The following is a 23,135-nucleotide window of genomic DNA, read 5'->3' on the forward strand; positions in this document are numbered from 1 at the left end:
GGTAAATCTTGATTAGTTTAAGATGATTCTGTATCCTTTGCCAGATTGTTTGCTTGAGGCATGGGCAAATACTGCCATTCTACCCAGTGAAATATGAGCAGCGATGTTTTTTTCATCTTTATTTTTGTGAGTGGCTTGGCTGCCAGAATGCCTCGATTCCTATTCCAGCCTCACCATCGTCTAACTCTGGGTCTTCCCACAAGTTTATTCACCCCCCTGGGCTTCAGTTCCTTCAACTGAAAACAGGGATAACAATGGCACTTCCTGGTAGGGTCACTGTGAAGGCCGAATGAATGAATAGTGTAAACTGCACTGCGGAGAACTGAGCCTGACACCTACTAAGTGCTCCACGAACAGCTGTTGTGTTTGTTCTCCATTGCTGCATAGCAAAGTATCCCAAACGGAATGGCTGAAAACAGAGTCGTTATCCCGCAGTTTCTGAGGATCGAGGATCTGGGAGCAACTTAACTGGCTGCCTGACCTGTGGAGGCGCAGTGGATAAAGCATCAACCTGGAACACTGAGGTCGCTGGTTCGAAATCTCGGGCTTGCCTGGTCAAGGCATATATGGGAGTTGATGCTTCCTGCTCCTCCCCCTGTTCTATCTCTTTTCTCCCCTCCCCAATTCTCTAATAAAATGAATAAATAAATAAAAATCTCTGACAGACTGCAACAGAGTTATTGGCCAATCTGAGTTATTGGCTAAACAGAGTTATTGGTGGTAATCTAGGGCAGTGGTCCCCAACCCCCGGGCCTTGGACCGGTACCGGTCCACAGAGAAAGAATAAATAACTTACATTATTTGTATTTTATTTATATTTAAGTCTGAACGATGTTATATTTTTTTAAAATGACCAGATTCCCTCTGTTACATCCGTCTAAGACTCACTCTTGACACTTGTCTCAGTCAGGTGATACATTTATCCGTCCCACCCTAAAGGCCGGTTCGTGAAAATATTTTCTGACATTAAACCGGTCCATGGCCCAAAAAAGGTTGGGGACCACTGTTCTAGGGGATCTTCTCTAAGCTCCCTCACGGGGCCTCTCTGCAGGCTGCCTCAGGACAGGGAGCTGATTTCCAGGGAAGCAAGCAATCCGAGAGAAAGCGAGAGAACACCCAAGACACAGACCTTACAGAAGCTTATCTCAAAGTGATGTCCCATTACTTCTGCCATACTCCCTCATTAGAAGGAAGCCAACAAATCCAGCCCTAGGGAAGGAGATTACACCAGAGTGTGAATTCTTGGCGGTGAGACTCTTTGGGGCCACTGAGAGGCTGTTAATGCCAGCAATTATCTTTGGGGGGGGGGTTGGGGGGGGTTTCTTTTTTCTTTTTTTTTTTTTACATATACAGAGAGCAAGTCTATACTTTTGTTAATTCTACTTGATACTTAAGTAATAAAATTCCTCTAACTCATGGACACCAAAAACAGGGTGGTGATTGCGGGGGTGTGTGTGTGGAGGAGGTGATAGGTGAGGACTGACTTGGGGCAGTGAGCACACCATGCAGTGTACAGAGATGTGTCGTAGAATTGGGCACCCAAAAGCTGTATAATTATGTTATCCAATGTCACCCCAATAAAATCAATTTAAAAAATAAATTAAATTTCTTTATTAGATCCAGGTTAAAAGAAAAACATTCTCCATTACATTCTTGGTCACTCATGTATCAGAGTAATAAACACAGGGCTGTTTCGTCCTTTCCACAGGCTGCCGGGGAGGCCCCTGTAGGTTTTACAAGCAGCGTATGTTCAGCTTCTTAGAGTACAGGCATAACTACCTCCCCAGTCTCCTTCTACTCTGGGCAGAAACTGTCCAGATGCTTCCCAGGTTCCAGTCCCCTTCTGTTCTTACCTCCCTCCCCATCTGAGTGCCCTTTAAGGAGAAGCCATAACCCAAAGGCCTCTGACACACCCATCCTCCTGGGGGTGGGGAAGCTCAGAAACTATACCTTCAATATGCAAGAGAAGCTTTTTAAATGTGCCTTTTTAAAATCTAATGTATGAATGTATGCCATTTATAGAAATGTATTCTAAGAAACTAAGGATGTTTCCAAAGAATGGGCTAGAAGAGTTTTTCTTGCAATACTTTTTATCATTGTGAAAAACAAACAAACAGGAACTTGATAAACACCCAATAATTAGTGATGGGGTGAGTAAATTAGGCCATGCCCAAGGGGCTGTAAACTTTGTAGCCATGAAAACAAAACTGCATTGGATGAACAATATGCAATCGCCACTTTTGTAGGTCAAAACTTGGTGCAGTCTAATAATTTCAGATGGTTCAACCTAGTAGAAGGCTATCTTTTGACATATCAATAGGTTTACAACCTACTAATGAGTGGGGGGAAAAAAAGCAGAGTATAACAGTATCTATGGATCAATCTCATTTTTTGTGTTGACAAATGCCCATAAATATATTTGTAAAAAAATGTCTGGAAAAGCATACACCAAATGTTAGCAATAGTCATCTTTGGGTGGCAGAATTCTCAACAATTTTATCCTTTTTAAAAAAATGAAGTTTCTGCTCTTCTCCAATGAATACTTCCTATTGGTATAATGTTTACAGATTGTTAAACAAAATAAACCATAAGAGATAAATTCCAAGGGGCAAACCCTAGTCTCATATATATATTTTTATTAGTAATGTATAATTCATTAAGCAAAGCAGGGGCCAAGCCGCTTCTCCACAGAGAGTAACGTCCCCGTCCCAGCCGGCAGAGAGGACTGTCCTGGACGAGGAGAATGTCCCAGCCGGCAGAGAGAACTGTCCTGGACGAGGAGAATGTCCCAGCCGGCAGAGAGGACTGTCCTGGACGAGGAGAATGTCCCAGCCCTGGATGCTCAAAGGCAGATTTTTTTTCTCCGAGTGATCTCCGTTTGCGTTTAGTGGAGACCAGAGGGACTGAAGCAATGCGCACACTCCCCAGGAGTGTCTGATGAGACTTTCTCCCCGCACCCACTCTGCCTTCTTCCAGCAATACCCCGGTTCTCACTGGGGGGCTCTCTCCCCACAGCTCAGCCATAGTCTGGGATGGATCGCTGGCCAGTGAAACACGAGGCGGGCACAAAACCAGGCGGAAGCTGCCAAAGTGTGAACCCCATTTCCTGAGCTCCCTCTTCCAGCCTTTCTGTTTTGTTTTGTGACAGAGACGGAGAGAGACAGAGAGAGGGACAGATAGGGACAGACAGACAGGAAGGGAGAGAGATGAGAGCATCAACTCTTCATTGTGGCACTTTAGTTTCTCATTGATTGCTTTCTCATATGTGTCTTGACGGGAGTGAGGGGATGTGGCGGGGGGGGGGGGGCTACAGCAGAGCGAGTGACCCCTTGCTCAAGCCAGCGATTTTGAACTCAAGCTAGTGAGCCTTGCTCAAACCAGATGAGCTCGTGCTCAAGCTGGCGACCCCGGGGTTTCGAACTTGGGTCCTCCAGGTCCTAGTCTGACGCTCTACCCACTGCGCCACCACCTGCTCAGGCCAGCCTTTCTGTTGAATTCTAAATTGTTACAGCTTTATTTTCTGAGCACTCATTTGTATTGTGTGATTATTCCATTTTTGGTTTTACTCTTGGCTGTGTTGCTATTATTACCTAGTAACTATGACTGCCTAACTACCCCAGGACGTAGTGGTTTAAAGCAACAATAAGCATTCTCATGAGTCTTTGGATCAGGAATTCAGACAAGGCTCAGCAGGGGCGGCTTGTCTGTGACGTGCGACCTGGGGTCCTCAGCTAGAAGACTCCCAGGCAGGGGAGCTAGAATCATCAGGAAGCCTTGTCACTGACCCGTCTGCCCACTGGTGCTGGAGTCAGCTCAGGCCTAACTGGGGGCGTGGCGTGCTGTCTGCCAGGCCCTTCATGTGGCTGGACTTCCTCGCAACGGAGTGGTTGGGTGCCAAGGGCAAACATGCCAAGAGTCGGGCAGAAGTTGGATCTTTTTTACGACCTAGCTCCAGAGGTCACATAGCATCCCTTCTGCTGCTCTCACTGGTTACGGCTGGGCAGGTCCAGCCCCTCCCCCGCCCAGACTTCAGCAAAGAGCGGAGACCGCAAGGCAGTCCCACTGTGAGAAGAGCAGGTGGACGGGGACACACATATAACCGGAAAGGGAGTCTCTCCACGGCCCTTACCCTTCCTCACCACTCTCAGGATATTGACTCCAGGTGTTTTTTTCTGTTTGCCTTTATCCTTTCAGTGTTCTGCTGTCCCCTCCCTAGCTGTTGCTGTTTCCTTCAGTCAGATCCGTCCCTTGGAAGGCAACTTGGGGGTAGCAGGCTGTCTGAGCCCCTCATGGGGGCGGAAGCCCTGGGGGCTGTATTATGATGTTCGTGTCCCACCAGGGGTGGCCCTGCGTTCCAGTTCCCCTTTTCTGTTTGTTTTGTTCTCCCTTCTGTGTTGGAAACTTTTCTCAAATGAGTCTGAGAAAATGTGTTGTGGATTCTCAAATGCGCGTAGCTAACGATTCTCATCTTAGAGTGGGCCGCCAAGTCGCTGACGCTATGCTACTCGAGGTTTCGCGGGAGGGTCGAGAAGCCTCACCGCAAGATGATAGCACAGGGGTCAGATTTTTGGATGGGGGCCCCCAAATGTCAGGAGGTGAGGTCTTCTTTCTCAAACTGCTCAGTTTATCCGGGGAACGACCCTTGACTGTCCTGCCCCAGGCGTGTGAGCCGACTCCTGCCACTTCAGGAGCCTGGTGGGAAGCAAGCCCTGGGCAGCTCTGTCTGGAATGCAGAGTCCCCGCACCCGGCAGGAGCCTCACCTGCACCCCCACGCTGTGTCTTGCACCCCTGAGTCAGGAGCATCTCTGGTTCAAGTTCAACTTGATCAGAGACTAAGCTTCCCATTTCCTGACAAGGTGGGCCGTCAGGATAGGTGGGGTTCTGGATGTCTTACAGCTCCTTATAGCTATCTGACTTTTAGCCCAACTTTCTGTTTGTTCCCTATGGCCACTATAACAAATTACCACAAACCTGGTGGCTTAAAACAATAGAAATGTATCCCCTCACAAGTCTGGAATCCCAAAGTCCAAAATCAGCTTCACTGGTTCCAAATCAAAGTGTGGGCAGGGCTGCGCTCCCTCTGGAGGTTCTAAGGGAGAGCCCATTCCTTGCTTCCTCAGCTTTGGTGGCTGCTGGCATTCCTTGGCTTGTGGTCTCATTAGTCCAATCTTTAAGGCCACCATGTGTAAGTCTCTCTCTGCCCCATTTTCACACGGCCTTTTCCTTTGTGACTGTGTCAAATCCCCCTCCGTCTTCCTTTTATAAGGACACATGATTACATTTAGGACTCACCTAGATAATCCTGGAAATTTTCTCCCCTCAAGATTCTTAATCACATCAGCAAAGCCCCCTTTTCCAAGTTAAGGTAACATTCACAGGTGCCAGGGCTTAGCGCCTGATAGCCTTGGGCCCGTTACGCAATCCATTACACCTTTGCTTTTCAGTCCCAGGTTTTGGTTATGCTGGTTCTGTCGCTAGTACCTTGTACACCTTTTGGAAGCTCTGTGAAGGGTGCAGCGTTTTTTGCTGTTGTTGTTTTTAGCAAGAGAGAGACAGTGAGAGAGACAGATAGGGACCGACAGTCAGGAAGAGAGGGATGAGAAGCATCAATTTTTTGTTGTGGCACCTTAGTTGTTCATTGATTGCTTTCTCATACGTGTCTTAACCAGCGGGGGTTGGGGGCTCTAGCTAAGCCAGTGACTCCTTGCTCAAGCTAGTGCCTTGGGCTTCAAGCCAGCAACCTTTGGGCTCAAGCCAGCAACCATGGGGTCATGTCTATGATCTCATGCTCAAGCCAGCGACCCTGCACTCAAGCTGGTGAGCCCACGCTCAAGCCGGATGAGCCCACGCTCAAGCTGGTGACCTTGAGTTTTTGAAGCCGGGTCCTCTGCCTCCCAGGTTGACACTCTATCCACTGCGCCACTGCCTGGCCAGGCTGAAGGGTGCGGGTTTGCTGTTTGCTGTAGGCTGCCTCCATCTTCAGGGACTTACAGTGTAGCTTCCACTGCTCTCCTAGGGTAAGTGCCATTCCTTTAACACTTCTCCATATTCCAAACCTGTGTTGACATCTTGCAATGTTCTGAATGTTTGTCTCCCCCAACCAAAAAATTTATATATGTTGAAGTTCTAACCCAAAAGTTGGTAGTATTAGGAGGTGGGGCCTTTGGGAGGCAATTAGACCATAAGGGTAGAGCCCTCATGAATGGGATCAGTGCCATTCTTGCTAGGGACCCCAGCAAGATCTCTAGCTCCTTCCACTGTGCAAGGATATGAGAAGTCTTTGGCCTGAACTGTGGTGACACAGTGGATAACATATTGACCTGGAATGCTGAGGTGGTCGGTTCAAAACCCCAGGCTTGCCCAGTCAAAGCACATACGAAAACTATGAGTTGATGCTTCCCACTCTTCCCCCAAACCCTGACTTTCTCTCCCTCTACTTCCTCTCTTTAAAATCAATCAATAAAATATTTTTAAAGACTTTATTTATTCATTTTAGAGAGGGGAGAAAGAAAGAGAGAGAGAAGGAGGGAGAAACAGGAAGCATCAACTTCAGTATGTGCCTTGACTGGGCAAGCCCAGGGTTTCGAACCAGCAACCTCAGCGTTTCCAGGTCGATGCTTTATCCACTGTGCCACCACAGGTCAGGCCAATCAATAAAATATTTTAAAAATTAAATAAAAGAGAAGTTTTTGCTCCAAAAGAGGTTCCTCACCCAGTCGCACTGACACCCTGATCTTGGACTTCCAGTCTCCAGAACGGAAAGAAATACATTTCGGTTGTTTATAAGTTACCCAATCTGTGGTATTTTGCTATGCTGACCAAACAGACTAAGACACATATCTTTTTGACAGTGGATGCAACCTCCTTCTTATTTTAGTAGGCTGACACTTGTTTTAGTTCTTGACTGTCATTTTGGATGAGTTTCAGGTAGAAATAGAGATAACATGTGTGTTTAACAGACAGTGTTTAACCAAATAACTCTCCACTGGTTTTAAATATTTTTACAAATAGCTTTATTGCTTCTGCCATTTATTACAGTATTATATGCATCTTTTTAAAATAGTTCCATACTAAGGGCAGCAGGCAGTCTATCAGAAATCATACTGCTTATCTAAAGGCAATGGTCAAAATTCAACCCTACCCTTATGATATTTTTTTGTGACAGAGGCAGAGAGAGGGACAGACAGGGACAGACAGGCAGGAAGGGAGAGAGATGAGAAGCATCAATTCTTCATTGTGGCACCTTAGTTTGTTGATTGCTTTCTCATATGTGCCTTGACCGGGAGGCTACAGCAGAGCAAATGACCCCTTGCTCAAGCCAGCGACCTTTGGACTCAAGCCAGCCACCATGGGGTTATATTTATGATCCCACACTCAAGCTAGTGACCCCGCGTTCAAGCTGGTAAGTCTGTGCTCAAGTTGGCAGCGTTGGGGTTTCGAACCTGGGTCCTCTGCCATCCCAGTCCAATGCTCTATCCATTGTGCCACCGCCTGGTCAGGCCCATTATGATATTTGTAAAGCCTATCTCAGACAGGGCCAGTCCCTACCTCTTAAGAAACAGCCCTGGTCACAATCAACATCAAGGCAAGACCCTACACCAACCAAAAGATTATGACTCTCTGGAGGCTTTGGTAATGTTTAGCTGTTTTTAGCATTAAAGTATTTCTTAATCAAGGTAAAAAAAAAAAGCCCTATTATAATGCCAATATCACACCTGATAAAATTGCCAATAATGACTTGAGATCATCTAATACCCAGTTCATATTCAGATATCGCAGATTATCTCAAAATATCTCTTTACAGAATGGATTGGCTCACAGTTCTGGAGGCTTAACTGTGTGAACCCAGGTTGTCAGTAGGGCTCCACTCTCGCCGCAGGGCTCCACTCTCTCCGCAGGGCCCAGGGATGGATCAGGCCACGCCCCTCCTCCGGTTCCTGCTGTTGCAGGCAATCCTTGGCGTTCCTTGCCTTCTAGACCTATCACTCCGTCTCTACCTCCGTCTTCATGTGGCCTTCTCTCTATGTGTGTCTGCGTCTCAGTTTTCTCATTTTATAAAGACACCAGTACTTGGATTAGGGCCCGGCCTAACCACTATGACCTTATGCTAACCAGTTACATCTGCCAAGGCCCTATTCCAAATATTCACGTTCTGAGGTTTCCGATGGACACTAACTCTTAGAGGACACCATTCCACCCAGGGCGCCACCTGAGTCTGTTTGGGAGACAGAAGCAATAGAGCCTGCCTCTTTCCACAGAAAATGAAAACTCTCCTGCTCTCACTCTCCTAGTCTCCCGGTCGAGTACTGACTGAACAGGTACTGACGAGGGCTTGCCCGGTGGGACACTGCATAGGATTTGTATCTGGAGCTAGAACTTTTTAAAGAGAAGCAGGGGAGAAATGATTCTTCTAACTAGTATTTGTCAGCTGCTATTGTGTAACAACCCCCCCCCCCCCGCCCCATCTCAGTGGCTTTCAACAGCAAACATGTGCTTCTCACTGACAGTCTTGTGAATGGGGTGGTGGTGGACTGCAGCTTGCCTGGTTTCCATTGGGCTCCCAATGGTTGGGCTCCAGGACAGATGTTAGATTCAAGTGTGCTCTAGGTTTTATTCCAGAGCTCAGGCTGGAGGAGCAGCAGCCCCTACAGTGTGCTCTTCTCGCGCAAAATGTGGGGTAGAAACACTTTGCTCAGAAAGGGCACATATATGCACAGCACAGGGAATATAGTCAATAATATTGTAATATCTGTGTTCGGGGCCAGGTGGGTGGGTACTGGAAATATCAGGGAGACACTTTGTAAAGTATGTGATTGTCTAACCACTGTGCTGTTCACCTGAAACTAACACGAAATAATATTGAATGTAAACTGTAATTGAAAAAACTTTTTAATAATAAATGCAAAAAAGAAAAGAAATTGATGTCATAAGGGGAGAAAAAAAAAAAAGAAAGGATACTTAGTCAGTTTGCCCATATTCCATAAGTCAGCGAAGGTCCCGTGACCAAGTCCAAAGTCAGTGGGTCAGGAATCTATGGGGTAGAAGAGGGGAGAAGAAATCCTTCCTGGAAAATAACAGTCTGTCACAGCACAGCGGCAACATCAGATGCTGGATGGCAGTGGTGTCCTTTCTGGTCTGGTTCTAGGCTGCGATTCCGCCTGTGGTTCTGGCCCAAGTTCCAGTCTTGGCTCTCAAGCTAGTTCCGTGAGATGTCTAAATAACCTTCGGTAAATTCCTTTCCAGCTGCAGCCGCCAGATGGCTTCTCCAGCTTGCACCTAAGAGTCCTGAACCAGACACAGGAGTTTAGCTGCTCTCTGGCCTCGACCATGGCTAGGGCCTCCCAGGGGCCTGCTCTGGGGCTGGGACTCTGGAAACCACACTGCAGACTCCTTGGCCAGCCCGCCTAGAGAAAGACAGGGAGGAAGAGGAGAGGGACGTCTTCCTGCTGCTTGGTGCTCCTGCCCATGTTGTCTTCACCACATAGGTTAGTTCCAGCCTCCAGATTCCTTCAGCACCTCCGACTATGCTCTGCTGTGCCCCTCCCATGTACCAGCCGCGGCTGGGCAGTGCCCCCTCCTCGGGGCTGTCTTCCCAATGGGTTGGCTAGTGAAGGGTCATCTCCAATGACTGCCCCAGGTTGGGGCCCTCCAGCTGTGAGATCTCCTCCCATCCTGGCTGCTGGGTGGGCAGGCGTACAGTTTGAGCTCACAGGGGTCTAGGAGTATTTCAAGGAGGTGCCCGCACACTGAGTAGCCATAGCAGGACAGACCAGTCTTGTGGCATCCCTGGGTGTTGTCCGTGCTGGGCCGTCTCTGGTGAGAAGCTGAGTGCATGCTGTGTGCAGAGGACAGAGGCATCTGTGTGTGGAGTCTCCGGGCAGAAGCTGGGAGGTTCCGCCACAGCCCCGGGCCCTCAGGGCCTCACATTCAGTGCTGCACCCCCAGTTCCTCCACACAGAAACCCTACTCTCTTTTTTTCCTGACGAACCCTGCTGGGCCAATAAAACTGGACACTCGGTCATTATCTATTGAACAACTGGTTTCCCCAGCTCCGAGGGCTGGGCAGATTCATTCTCCCTTGGCTACGGGAAAGGGAAGGGAAATATTTGGAAATATTTGCATGGGGGCAGATGCTACCCCCCCATATTGGGTTCAATCCTTCCAAAGCAGGGAAGAAAAGAGAGAAAACAAGGCTGTTAAATTCCCATATTTAAAAAGCTCATATGCTGCCTCTGCTTTTAAACTGAAATAAAACTACCATCAGAAAGCCATGAACTTCAAATTAACCACCTTAAGTTGACATAATGGATGATGTTTACTGAAACTGAATCGCCGGGAATCACTGCTGTGTGGTTTTAATGCAGGAAAGATAAACTTTCAACTTGTGTTTTTGGATGATGGATCATTATTAGAGTCACTGACATTATCATTGTTAATTTTTAAAATTTTGAATAATAAATGCCTTTTTAAGCACCTATCCAGTTTTTAAATGAGCCAAATAATTTAATCATGCACCCTAACATATAATACAGAAGACAGTTAAATAGTACTTAATGAAACTTCTTTATTGCTTATTTACACCATACTTCTCCTAATATACAGTGTCGCAAGTTGGATGGGAAGTAGGTGGGGACTGTGACATTCGTTATCCCATAGGACCACACAGTCCTGGTGCCATCGTTCTGTTAGAACTGTGGTGAGGCATTTATTTGCCTTTGATGATACTGCGCACTGATTCATCTGCCCTGGACATGACCTTAATCCAAATGGAAAAGGAGGTTTTACAATTGTAAAACAGCACTTAGTTCTGGGGCAATTATCCAGATGATCTGAAAATAAAAACACGACATTTATAACTTCTCTTGTAAAAAAAAAAATGTCTTAGGTGAGAAGTGGGGAAGCAGAGAGACAGACTCCCACCTGTGCACAGACTGGGACCTACCTTGCAAGCCCTTTACCAGGTGATGCTCTGACCATCTGGGTCTGTTAGTTGCTTGGCAACCAAGCTGTTTTTAGCACCTGAAGCGAGGTCATGGAGCCATCCTCAGCACTGGGGGCCAACTTGCTCCAACCGAGCCATGGCTGCAGGTCAGGAAGAGAGAGATATAGAGAGAGGAGGGAGAGGGGAAGGGATGGAGAAGTAGATGGTCACTTCTCCTGTGTGTCCTGACTGGGAATCGAGCCCAGGACATCCATACCCAGGCCGATGCTCTACCACTGAGCCAACTGGCCAAGGCCAACATTTATATCTTCTGATAGAACTCATAGACCACCCAAGAATCTTCCTACACACCCCACTCTGAGTGGAGAAAGGGTCAGAAAGAAAAAAGAGATTGCTCAGTCCACATGTACGGCACTTTGAGGGGTCCACTGCTGACCTGCAGAAACAGCTTGGGAAGACGTCAACTGACAGAAGGAAGTAATAGTTTGTTTCCAAAGACAACTGTAGACACCTCCTGGTACCATCCTGGCCGGAGTGGGGCTCTTTCTGGAAGTTAACAACGTCAGACTGCCTTTCCACTGTGCTTCCTTGAAACTTCTCAAAAAAGGTAAACAATGAGTGTAGTAGGAGGGAGGGAGGGAGAGAGTCAGGGGGAGGGGGAGGGGCACAGAGAAAACTATATAGAGGGTGACGGAGGACAATCTGACTCTGGGTGAGGGGTATGCAACATGATTTAATGACAAGATAACCTAGACATGTTTTCTTTGAATATATGTACCCTGAATTATTAATGTCATCCCATTAACATTAATAAAAATTTATATTAAAAAAAATGACTGTAGTCTGGAGAAAAACAAACAATAATGCTTACCTTTGGAAAGTAGAAAAGAACTGGTCAGAGTACTTTCCACCGTAATACACTTTATGGATTCCTTTTTGGGGGGAGGGGCAAGGGGGACAGAAAGCCAGAAAGGAAGAGAGATGAGAAGCAACAACTCGTAGTTGTGTCTCTTTAGTTGTTCACTGACTGTTTTCTCATATATGTCTTGATGGGGATGGGGAGGGGGGCAGCACCTCCAGCTGAGCCAGGGACCCCTTGCTCAAGCCAGAGATCTTGGGCTTCAAGTCAGCGACCTTGGGCTTCAAGCCAGCGACCATGGGGTCATGTCTATGATCCCATGCTCAAGCCGGTGACCCTGCACTCAGTCCGGTGACCTTGGGTTTCAAACCTGGCCCCTCAGGATCCCAGGTAGACTCTGTATCCACTGTGCCACCACCTGGTCAAGCGACTTTATGGATTGTTAACACAAGCATTTATAATTCATTTTAGAACTCATTTTGTTAAACAATAAAGACTGCCTTGACTCTCCAAGGCCAGTACTGTGCAGGACGAATGGCAACCACACCCCCTAGATTTTCTGCCTCAGCACCAAAGTCTGTTCTCTTTGGGTGAAGTGTTGTCTCCCCTGATATAAAGTAAGATTCATGGGCCCGGCCGGGTAGCTCGGTGGTTAGAGCACTGTGCCGAAGTGCAGAGCTTGTCAGTTCAATCCCCGGTCAGGGCACACACAGGAACACAGCAATGTTTCTCTCTTCCTCTCTCTAAAATCAATAAAAAAATAAACATTAAAAAAAATAAGCCTGGCATGTGGTGATGCGGTAATAGATAAATAGAGCATCGACCTGGAATACCGAGGTGGCCAGTTCAAAACCCGGTCAAGGCACACAGGACAAACAACAAGCAAACAGTGAACAACTAAAGTGAAGCAACTCTACATGTTGCTCCCTGTCCCTTTCTCCCAGCTCTGTAAAATCAATCAATAAAATCTAAAATAAATAAATAAATAAATTCATGATAGCAAATTCAGAAAACACAGTAGAATGAGTAAGAACCAAAAAGCTTCCCACCATTCTGAGACAATCACCATTAATTTTTTTTTTAGAATTAGTTCAATTCTAATTTTGAGAATTAGTTGATTCACTGTCACAATAACTGACATAGAATAAACAGAACAGCATTAGTACTTAAAATGTCTTTCACAGTAATAATGTAAAATTCTTAATTTCTATAGATTTTTACAATTGACTATCTCTTTTTATTTATTTATTTATTTATTTATTTATTTAAATTTTTAATTACAGTGAACATACAACATTATTCTGGCCCTGGCTGGGTAGTTCAGTTGGTTAGAGAGCATCATCCCAATACACCAAGGTTGCAGGTTCAATCCCTAGTCAGGGCACATACAGGAATTAACCAATGGGTCTGACCTGTGGTGGTTCAGAACCCTGGGCTTGCCTGGTCAAGGCACATATGGAAGTTGATGCTTTCTGCTTCTCCCCCCTTCTCTCTCTCTCTCTCTCTCTCTCTCTCTCTCTCTCCTCTCTAAAATGAATAAAATCTTTAAAAAATAAATTGCAACAAGATAATAACAACATTTATGCTATTGACTTTTAAAAAGGAAGAGGTAATGAATTTACAGTTAATGTAAACATTTTAATGACTTAAGATATTTTTTGGGGTGTATTCATCTAATTAGGGGAGTAGATCTTTAAAAAAAAAGAAAGAATAAATTTTGGAGATTCTGTCTTTATCAATTCATTACCTACATTTTTAAAGATCTCTTTATTTGAAAATGATCAGTCTCACAGGAAGTTGCAAACACAGTGCAGACTGTCCTCTTAACTGGCTTCCTCTTAGTGGTGACATCTTACATCACCGCAGTACACTATCACAACCAGGAAACTGACATTGGTACAATGCAGGCTTTATTCTGAGTCCACCCGTTTTTTCACGCACTTGTATGTGTGGTGACCTCAATTTTATTGGTAAAGGTAGAGACGGCTAAGTCTCAGATTGGTTTAGTATTTATGCAAACTGTATACTCCTAGTGAAGATGGCAAAGAAACCCTAGTCTGATTTGAAGCCTGGACTTTGCTCACTCGCATGAGGGTGGAAGGAGGAGTGGGACACGAAATTAAGAAATGACAACTGAAACATTGAAAATTGAAACTTCGCCCTGGCCGGGTGGATCAATGAATAGAATGTTGTCTCAGCGCGCTGAGGTTGTGGGTTCAATTCCCCATCAGGGCTCATATAGAACCAGATCTATGTTTCTGTCTGTCTCTCTCTGTTTCCCTTCCTCTTTAAAATCTATAAATTTCAAAATAAATAAATAAATAAATGGAACAACTAATTGGCACAACGAGTTGATGCTTCTCTCGCTCTTCTCTCTCCTCTCTCTGCTTTCCCTTCCTCAAATCAATGGGGAAAAAATTAGTCAAGAATCCCTTAATGTCAAAACTGGTGGGTCTGGGGATTGTACACCGTTCATGACGTTGCCACAGGGTGGCGCCACTTTCTCGGGTAAACAAGTAGGTTTCCTTAGTAGCAGCGTGGGAACCACGTTGTTTACGTGAACTGGGACTTCTGAGTCCAAGTGGTCTTGGAAGCGCTGGGGCTGGAAGACGCGTCGATGTGGTATAATCACTCTTGCGGACAGGTCAGCTGAGATAAAGCGCTGGAAGAAAGCCTGTCGCTGTGTTTGAGCTTACATTAATTTACGTGGGAGGTTTCTGCAAGATAATAGAGATGGTGCAGAGAGTAACAGTTCCGTGGTCGCACAATAATACTACAACCGTCGTGTATTGTGCTCTGAGGAGCGTGCCCCCAGGTGTAGAGTTATTCTTATGGGTAAACTACTCTCGAATAATTGAATTTTAAACGACACAAGTCTCTCGACACCCATCATCCTTGTTAAGCGCGAGCAATCAGACTCTGCGGGAAAGGAAGTCCCGCCCTCCCAGTCTGTCCCAGAAAACCCAATTCGCTCCAGGATACCAGGGAAGAAACGAAGTTTTTAAAGCTACACTTTGTGCTAGATTACGTTTATCTGCCTTCTCTCATTAAATCCTCACAGCTCTACCCGTTTTTATTTACCCATTCACTCCCACAGCTGATCTTCTGTCAGTGTCTTTGACTTTCTTCAACAGATGGGGAAACAGGCTCAGAGAGGTCAAGTAATTGGCCAAGACCCCACCGCTCGCAATCTGTTGAGCTGGGATTTGGACCTAGGTCAGCTTCACACCAAACCCTACTTTGTGCCTGTGCACCAGAGTGCTTCTAAGCTACACTTGTGCTGTTGTTTCTGCCATCAGGAATTCAGCAAGGAATAAGATGTCTGTCTGTGATACGGGCGGGGGGAAGGTTTTTTTGTTTTGTTTTTTTTGGGGGGTATTTTTCTGAAGTTGGAAACGGTGAGGCAGTCAGACAGACTCCCGTGTGAGCCCAACCTGGATCCACCCGGCATGCCCACCAGGGGGCGATGCTCTGCCCATCTGGGGCATTGCTCTGTTGCAGCCAGAGCCATTTTAGCGCCTGAGGCAGAAGCCATGGAGCCATCCTCAGCGCCTGGGCCAACTTTGCTCCAATGGAGCCTTGGCTGCAGGAGGAGAAGAGAGAGACAGAGAGGATGGAGAAGGGGAGGGGTAGAGAAGCAGATGGGCGCTTCTCCTGTGTGCCCTGGCCGGGAATCAAACCTGGGACTCCTGCATGCCAGGCTGACGCTCTACCACTGAGCCAACCGGCCAGGGCCGGGAAGGTGTTTCTTAACAAAGTGTCTTTGCTTTTACATAAACTACTTCAACATTCGGATAGGATGATCTTGAAGATTGTTTAGGTAGAAGCAGTCACACCTCTCCAGACGTAAAGTCTCATCTGTGGTTAATGTAACTATGGTATATCTACCAGTAAACTTCTCAATCAGTAATTCACTTGTGAGATTTTATCTTAGTTGAGCCAGCAACCTTTTACCTTCATGGGGTCAAGGAGAGGCTGGTGTAAAGAGAGCGGAAAATTGCGACATGGCTGCAAGGTTATAAACAGCCAAGGCTTCCCAATTCTTTGGGAAATTGTAATGTTATTTATCCAGCTAATCTCCAAACGCAGATGAGGAACTAAAATCATTAGACCCTGGATAATTTACCCATTTCCAGATAAGAGGCTAGCATCTGCCTTGTGAAACAGCATCATTTTCAAAGTTGGGTGGCTGTGTTCTCTATTGAATGGAAGGTAGACACTAAATTCAATCTCCTACGGATGATTTAGAAGACACATATACCATGTTTTTCTTTTCAAAGTGCTTTTTACATCTGTTATCTTAATTTCTCTCTGCACAAGCTTCCTGCCTTGAACAAATGTTTATTATGGCACTTACGCCCTGTAGTTAATGTTTAGTGGATATGTCTGTCTCTCCTGCTGGTTTATGACTTTCTTCAGGGACGAGACCCTGCCATATTTTATGCATCTGTAGCACTTAACAAGGTATTGGCTAGGGCTTGTTTCATTGAAAAAGATAGGAACCCAGCGGATACAATTCAAGCAGAAAGGGCTTTGTTTCACGGAGCCCCAGGGCAGGGATGCAGCCACACGTTGGAGGAGCAGGAATCAGGCTCTCTCATGGCTCCTCATCTCTTGCATCTATCTGTCTCATCAACACCTTTCTGCAGAGTGTCTTCCACTGCTTCCTGGTGCTCCAGGCTGAAAGCCTTGCTGCCGGCATCTCCTAATAGATGTGCAATTTGCCCAGCCCTGCTGCAGAAAGCTTTATCACACTCACCGTCGGAATCTGCCCAGTCTCCAAAGGTGGAGACGCTGATTGGTCCAGCCTGGGTGAGGTGTTCACCTTTAGCCCAATCAACTATGTCCAGAGAGGTGTGGTCCACTTATAGTTTGGAGGTTGTTCCTATGGTAACTAGGAGGCACCGGGCCGGAAGGAAGAAGGCTCAGTTCCCTAAGAAAAGGAGAAAGGGGCTGGCAACCCAAACAGTAAGGAGCTGTGTCCCAGTATATACTTAGTGGTCCATAAATGCTTACTGAACTGCCTTGCTCTAAATCTTGCAAGATTCTGGCCTTCCTTTTAGTTTCCCAAACACACTCCCACATACTGCCATCTCTACCCAAGGCTCTTCCCCACCTTCACCCCCTTGGCCTAGCTAATTCCTGCTCCTCCTTTGGGTCGACGTTTGGATTCACCACCTCTTCAGATGGCCTTTCCTGACCCCCCTCTAGAATGTCCTGCTCTATTTCTTCAAAACATTCTCCATCTTGCAGTTACTGTTTCATTCTGGTTTTCTCCCCCAAAGATGGTAAGTTCCAGTGTTCCCAGAGGCTCCAAGAACTCATAAGCCATGGTGACAACTTGGGGGTGGGTAGCTGAGGAGTTCATGCCTCTTGGGCGAACCATGAACCAATGAGAGATGTGAGCAGTGGATCAACGCCTACCTTCTTCCCCTCCGTGGACAGTCCTGAGATGAAACTGACGGGGCTTTGAGAGGGGAGCCCAGCATGGTGGAGCACCCTCATGTTGACAGGGGCTCCTCTCACTCCCCTTCCCTGCCCCTCATTTCTGCTGTTGGGGATCACACTCAGTAGCAAATAAGTCTTTGCCCCAGGCTCTGCTTTCTGGGGGACCCCAGGTAAGTTACAACTAACTGGTTTACATAGAAAGTGAAGGGTGTTGGCTTTGTGGGAGCACAGTGTTTAAACAGTGTGTCAGAAACCTCCCCTCCGTCCACCTCTAGGCTCTGCTTTCCTCCGCTCCATCTTTACTGGATTCAGGCCCGGCAGCTCCAGAAGGCCTCCTCCTGAGTGGTTTCAGCCTAAGTCCAGGAGCTGACCCTCATGGACTCAATAGGGTCATATGTTTTCCTCTGACACAGTCGCTGTGGGAGGTAAGGACCAAGTCTGGTCCCTGGGCAGCCTGTCCTTTCAAGTTTCAGGAGCAATGCTTGCCTGGGACAAGGGGCAGGACGAGGCCCAGGAAATGCCAAACTGGGTGTGTTGTGGGGGGAGGGGAGCAATGCATGTACAGATGGCAGGAAATTCATGACCCCCGCACCCCATCCAGTACAAGCCCTTGGGGTGGGGGGAGAAAGGGAGACTTCCAAGCAATAGGAGTGGGAGGCCAGAGCTGGGGCTGGCCAGGCTCATGGTGTCCCTGCAGCAGGCCCCTGACCCCGATGTCCAAGCTGGCACAGGCCTTCTCTATGTCACAGCACCATCAAAGTCTGTCTGCCCTTCAGCTCACAGACGCAGAGCCTTCCCAGGGGCCCACGCACACCTCAACCAAAGGCAGAGTCCGCTCTGCCTCCGGGGATCCCTGGTAGAAGCAATATGAAAGCCCCTTATTTACTAGGAGCTTTCATCCCGGCTGGCTCACTTCTGCCCCCTAGAGGACAGTCAGGACTTACGCAGAGGCTCCCCTTTGGGTCATCAGCTCCCATGGCCTCACCCCCCACCCTCGCCATGTGAGCCCCCGGGACCTCAGTCCTGCTCCTGCCACCCTTATGGTTGCCGCTGTGATATGGTGTGTGCCAACTCTGTGCGTCCTGGCACCCACTCAGTCGGCGCCCCATTCCTAGTGCTGAATCCGCATCAGTCACCGACAGAACTCAGCAGGCCAGGGAACTGCCTGAGCACTTTTTCCTTCATTTCATCCTGTGGCAAAAGACCCCCTGAGATCAATGTATTGACCTGGACTGGAACCTGATTTGAAAAAAAAAAGGGGGATTTTGTACAAGACATTTTGGAGAACTTTAGGCAAATCTGAATATAGACTGGGGATGATATAAAAGAATTACTGTTACTTTTGTTAGGTGTGATAAAAATGTGATTATGGGGGGGGGAATGTCATTTTTTTTTAGCATAATAAACCATTTAGAGATGAAATGTGATGATGTCTATGCTTAAAATAATTCAATAACGGCCTGACCTGTGGTGGCGCAGTGGATAAAGCATCGACCTGGAATGCTGAGGTCGCTGGTTCAAAACCCTGGGTTTGCCCAGTCAAGGCATATATGGGAGTTGATGCTTCCTGCTCCTCCCCCATCTCTTTCCCCCCTTCTCTAAAATGAATAAATAAAATCTTAAAAAAAATAATTCAATAACGGTAGCTAAATGAACCAAATATGGCAAAATGTTAAATTTAGGTTGTAGTATGTGGGCGTTTGTTATACTATTTTCTCTACTTTTCTGAATATTTGAACATTTTATAATAAGAAGCAAAAAAAAATTAAAAATAAATAGGAGGTGATATTAGTAATCCCATTTCACAGATGGGAAGCGGAGGCACAGGGGGGTCAGGTAGCCTCCCGAGGTCACAGAGCGAGAGGGCGGCAGAGCAGATCAAGCCCCCTCGCGGGCACTCCTGGCTCCCTCCGTACCCCGTGTGTGCTCGGTAAATACATATTTATTGACTGAACAACAACGGCTCAAAGGGTTTTGGCTGTAAATAACTAAGTAGATAGATATAACAAATGAAGGGCTTTGGCTGTTCCACCTCGGATGTGTCCCTGGAACACAGGCTCTACTCTGGGTCCCGGAATCTTCCCAGAGGCCCCTGGACGGATCAGGCTCCTGCCCTGTGCCCAGTCTAACGGTTCCCCACGTGACAGCCACAGGGACCTTTCCACAGCCTGAGCTGCCCTGGCGCTGCCCTGTTTACTATAACCTTCTGGGGGAGCATCTGAGGTCCTGCTCCCTGAGTAAGTCATCAGTTTGCCTCAAATATACTCTTATAAAAATAACAGAAAGACAAACAAAAATTTTTTCTGGGTTTCCTCTAATGTTGTTTTGTTATTGCTTTACTTTTTATTTTATTGACTTCCCTGAATAAGTAATGATGCACACTATTTAAAATTCATGAAATGCAAAAGAAAATCTAGTAAAAAAGGGATTGAAGGGTGGGCCACCAGCTTATCCAGTGTGCCGTGTTTCGTTGCAGAGGGGTCCATGTGTATAAAAACAGGGAGAGGGAAGAAGGGGCAGGACCCTCTCCTGCTACGACCCCCGCGCCACCACCTCCAACCAGCTTGGCCTTTTGTACAAGATTTTATTTGAAGAAGAGGCTCCTTGTGCTAAGAAATGTTTGAAGCCACTGGCTAAACTAATAGCAGTATCCTCAGCCCTTCTCCTGCCTAACCCATCTTTTCTTTTTCCTTTTTAAATTTACTTATTGATTTTTAGAGAGGGGAAAAGAGAAAGAACAAAAGAAACGTTGATTTGTTGTTTCACTCATTTATGAATTTATTGGATGACTCATATATGTGCCCTGACCAGGGATGGAACCCGCAACCTTGGTCAGGACGATGCTCCAACCAGCTGAGCTACCCGGCCCATCTTTACAGCCTTATGCTGTCTTCTCCCAGCCAGCTCAAGTTCTGGCCACACCAAGCCACCATCCCCCATTCACGTCCTGCACTTTCTTGTCTACAGCTTTGCATGTGACATTGCTAGAATGACCGCTGTGCTTGCTTTTTTTTGTTTCTGCTGGGTGAGGTCATCTTTTAAGATCTACCTTGAGTATCGCCTCCTGTGTTAGTCATCTCTGGCTGTGTAACAAATTACCCCCAAACTTTGCAGTTTAAAACAACGAGTATTTATTATTGCCCACGGCTTATGAGGGTCAGCGATCTGAGTGTGGCCTCGATGGGTGGTCCTGACTTGAGCTGTTGGTAGGCCTGCAGTCTGTCTCATCTGGAGGCTTGACTAGGGCCGGAGGATCCACTGTCAAGCTCACTCACATGGCCGTTGGCAGAAGGCTTCAGTTCTGGGCCGCATGGGTCTTTCTTGTAGGGCTGCTCCTGGCCTGGCAGCTGGCCTCCTTCCGACTGCGTGCTTTAGGGAATGAATATATGCAAGATGGGAGCTTCAGTCTTTTATAACCTGACGTCAGAAGTGTCATACCATTGCTTCTGCTTTCCTCTATTAGCCACACTCACAAACCCACCGGGGTGCAGTGTGGGAGGGGACTACACAGGGGTGTGAACGCAGCAGGTAAGAACCGCCGGGGCTGTCTCCGCGGCTGTGGCCACAGGTCCCTACTGCGGTCCTCAGGGGATGGGTACTTTGTACACACTTCTTGCAAAGCTTTTTCCAGGTTGTGTTATAGATGCTTTGTCTCAGTCCTAGGTTACAGACACCTGAGGGCAGTGACTCAACCTATTCATCTTTCCCTTCATTTTGAGCCCTACATGGTGTCTAATACAGACTATATATTCAATAAATGTCAAATTGCTACTGAATGCACAATTAAATGAATAAATACATGACTAAATGAGTGACTGATTCAGTAGATTAGTGGATAGTTCAACAGACTCAAGGAGCCCTGGCCAGGTAGCTGAGTTAGTTAGAGCATCATTCTGACACACCAACGTTGCAGTTTCGATCCCCCGGTCAGGGCACATATACAGGGAGCAACCAATGAATGCATAAGAAGTGGAACAGCAAATTGATGTTTCTTTCTCTGTCTCTCTCGTTTTCCCTTTCTCTCTCTCTAAAATCAATAAATAAAAATAAAAAAAAAACACTAAGGGAGATAACATGAACTATTATATGATCAATTTCCCTGATTTTCTGCTGGTTAACATCCCTGAGGAGTTGGTTGTTCAGACCTTGCTTCCTTTTTCCCCTGGTTACTTCTCCTTCCCCCCCACTCTGTGGTTACAGCATCAGAGAGCTGGGTTGTTATGTTGGCATAACAACATCCTTTTCTCTCGTCACAGCTGATTGGACTGGGGCAGGGCACCTGACACCGGCGGGACCAATGGCTGGCTACTTTCTCTTCAAGAGAGATGTGAACACCTGGAAACTGTTGGTAATAGCAATTTATTTTTTTAAAACTTACTGATTTTTAGAGGGAGAGGAAGGGAGAGAGAAAGAGGAACATCAATCTGTTCCCGTATGTGCCCTGACTGGGGATGGAACCCACAACCTCCATGCGTTGGAATGGTGATCTAACCCACAGAGCTATCCGGCCAGGAAGGCGATAGCAATTCTTGGCTGCAGGGACTGGGGAGCAGAGAAAGCCGATCTGCCGCAACAGAAGACAAGAATGCACAGGAATGAATAAAGAAAGAGGAAGCATGGGTTGCAAAAGCATGACCCGAGCCCCCCGCCACGTCCCCAGCTAGGTCCCCATGGAGTACCTTTATGTTCTTATAATAAGTGGAGTTTAAGTAATGGTGTGCAGGAGCTGGCTCACACTGTTTCATGAAAACCAAGTGTACATATTTCTTTAGTAACATCACCTTGGTAGCTTAAAAAAGTCACGGTGATAGTATTTACACCACAGAAATTGGCCAGTGCTATAGACCAGGGATCCCCACTGGGAGCTGGTTATTAAACACAAGACTGATACATCTGCCGGGCAAACTCCTACTCCTGCTTCACAACCTAGTACCTCTCCTGTGAGAAGCCTCCCCCGGTGTTTGTGGAAAGCTAGTTTTCTGCCCTGACTGGATGGCTTGGTTGGTTAGAGCATCGTCCTGATATACAAAGATTGTGGGTTCAATCCCTGGTCAGGGCACGGACAGGAACAAATCAATTTCTATCTCTCTCCTTTTCTCTCTCTCTAAAATCAATAAATAAATTTTAAAAGAAAAAGAAAAAGAAAAACTAGTTTTCTGGGTACTCATAGTGTGTAAGAGACACCATGAGAAAATCCAGAACTCTGAGAGTTACATGATATAAGCCAAGGATAGAAGAGACACCCCAACCAGGCAACAACAGCCTATTGCCCTTAGAGTGAAGTCCACACTCCTTGGCCTGGCAGGGTGGCACTCCGAACAGGGGCCCTTGCCCTCCCCGCTCCTCCAGGCTCTTTCCTGCCAGCTCCTGCCCTCCACCGCTCCCCACCCCATGCCCGCACCCTGACCTCCTGAGCCTCCAGCCCAGAGTCTCTCCTCCACTGTCATCACCTGGACAATCTGCTGAAGGTCACGTACCTTCTCCGTAGATGAAACACACCCCGACACACAAATATTTGCATATAGTCTTAGGAGGTTCATGGACCAAATGCTTCTTTTCTCTGGTGCCTTCCTGGCTTTCCACATCTCGTGCGCCCCAAAGGCACTCTGTCTCAGCACCGTCAGCACTTTTTAAATGCTTAGTTTTAAGTGTTTTTTTAAAAAGCCTACAGCAGCCTGTGTTCCCAGGAGTTCTCCCATCCAGGTACTAACCAGGCCTGCCGCAGCGTAGCCTCCGAGATCAGACGAGATCAGGCACGCTCAGGGTGGCATGACCGTAGACTATTTTTGAGTCTTTTGTTACACGGAGAGTTTCTCTCTGGGAACTCCTGAGGTCTTATTCCTGAGCGCACGGGTGACTGAGAAGTGACTGAGGTGTGTTCTAAC

The 23,135-nt window shown here is 46.9% G+C and overlaps 2 long non-coding RNA genes across 2 annotated transcripts; both read right to left on the reverse strand.

Moving 5' to 3' along the window:
* Window positions 1-10,595: 10,595 nt before the first annotated feature.
* Window positions 10,596-11,509, reverse strand: LOC136335147 (uncharacterized). Its single transcript, XR_010731275.1, has 3 exons — window positions 11,380-11,509; window positions 10,944-11,083; window positions 10,596-10,830 (listed from the first exon to the last, which is right to left on the reverse strand). It is a non-coding gene; the product is annotated as an uncharacterized lncRNA (long non-coding RNA).
* Window positions 11,510-20,364: 8,855 nt separating this feature from the next.
* LOC136335146 (uncharacterized) lies at window positions 20,365-23,115 on the reverse strand. The gene is made up of 2 exons (XR_010731274.1): window positions 22,728-23,115; window positions 20,365-20,619 (listed from the first exon to the last, which is right to left on the reverse strand). It is a non-coding gene; the product is annotated as an uncharacterized lncRNA (long non-coding RNA).
* Window positions 23,116-23,135: the final 20 nt, after the last annotated feature.

The sequence above is a fragment of the Saccopteryx bilineata genome, chromosome 4 (assembly GCF_036850765.1).
Source record: "Saccopteryx bilineata isolate mSacBil1 chromosome 4, mSacBil1_pri_phased_curated, whole genome shotgun sequence".
Lineage (NCBI taxonomy): Eukaryota > Metazoa > Chordata > Mammalia > Chiroptera > Emballonuridae > Saccopteryx > Saccopteryx bilineata.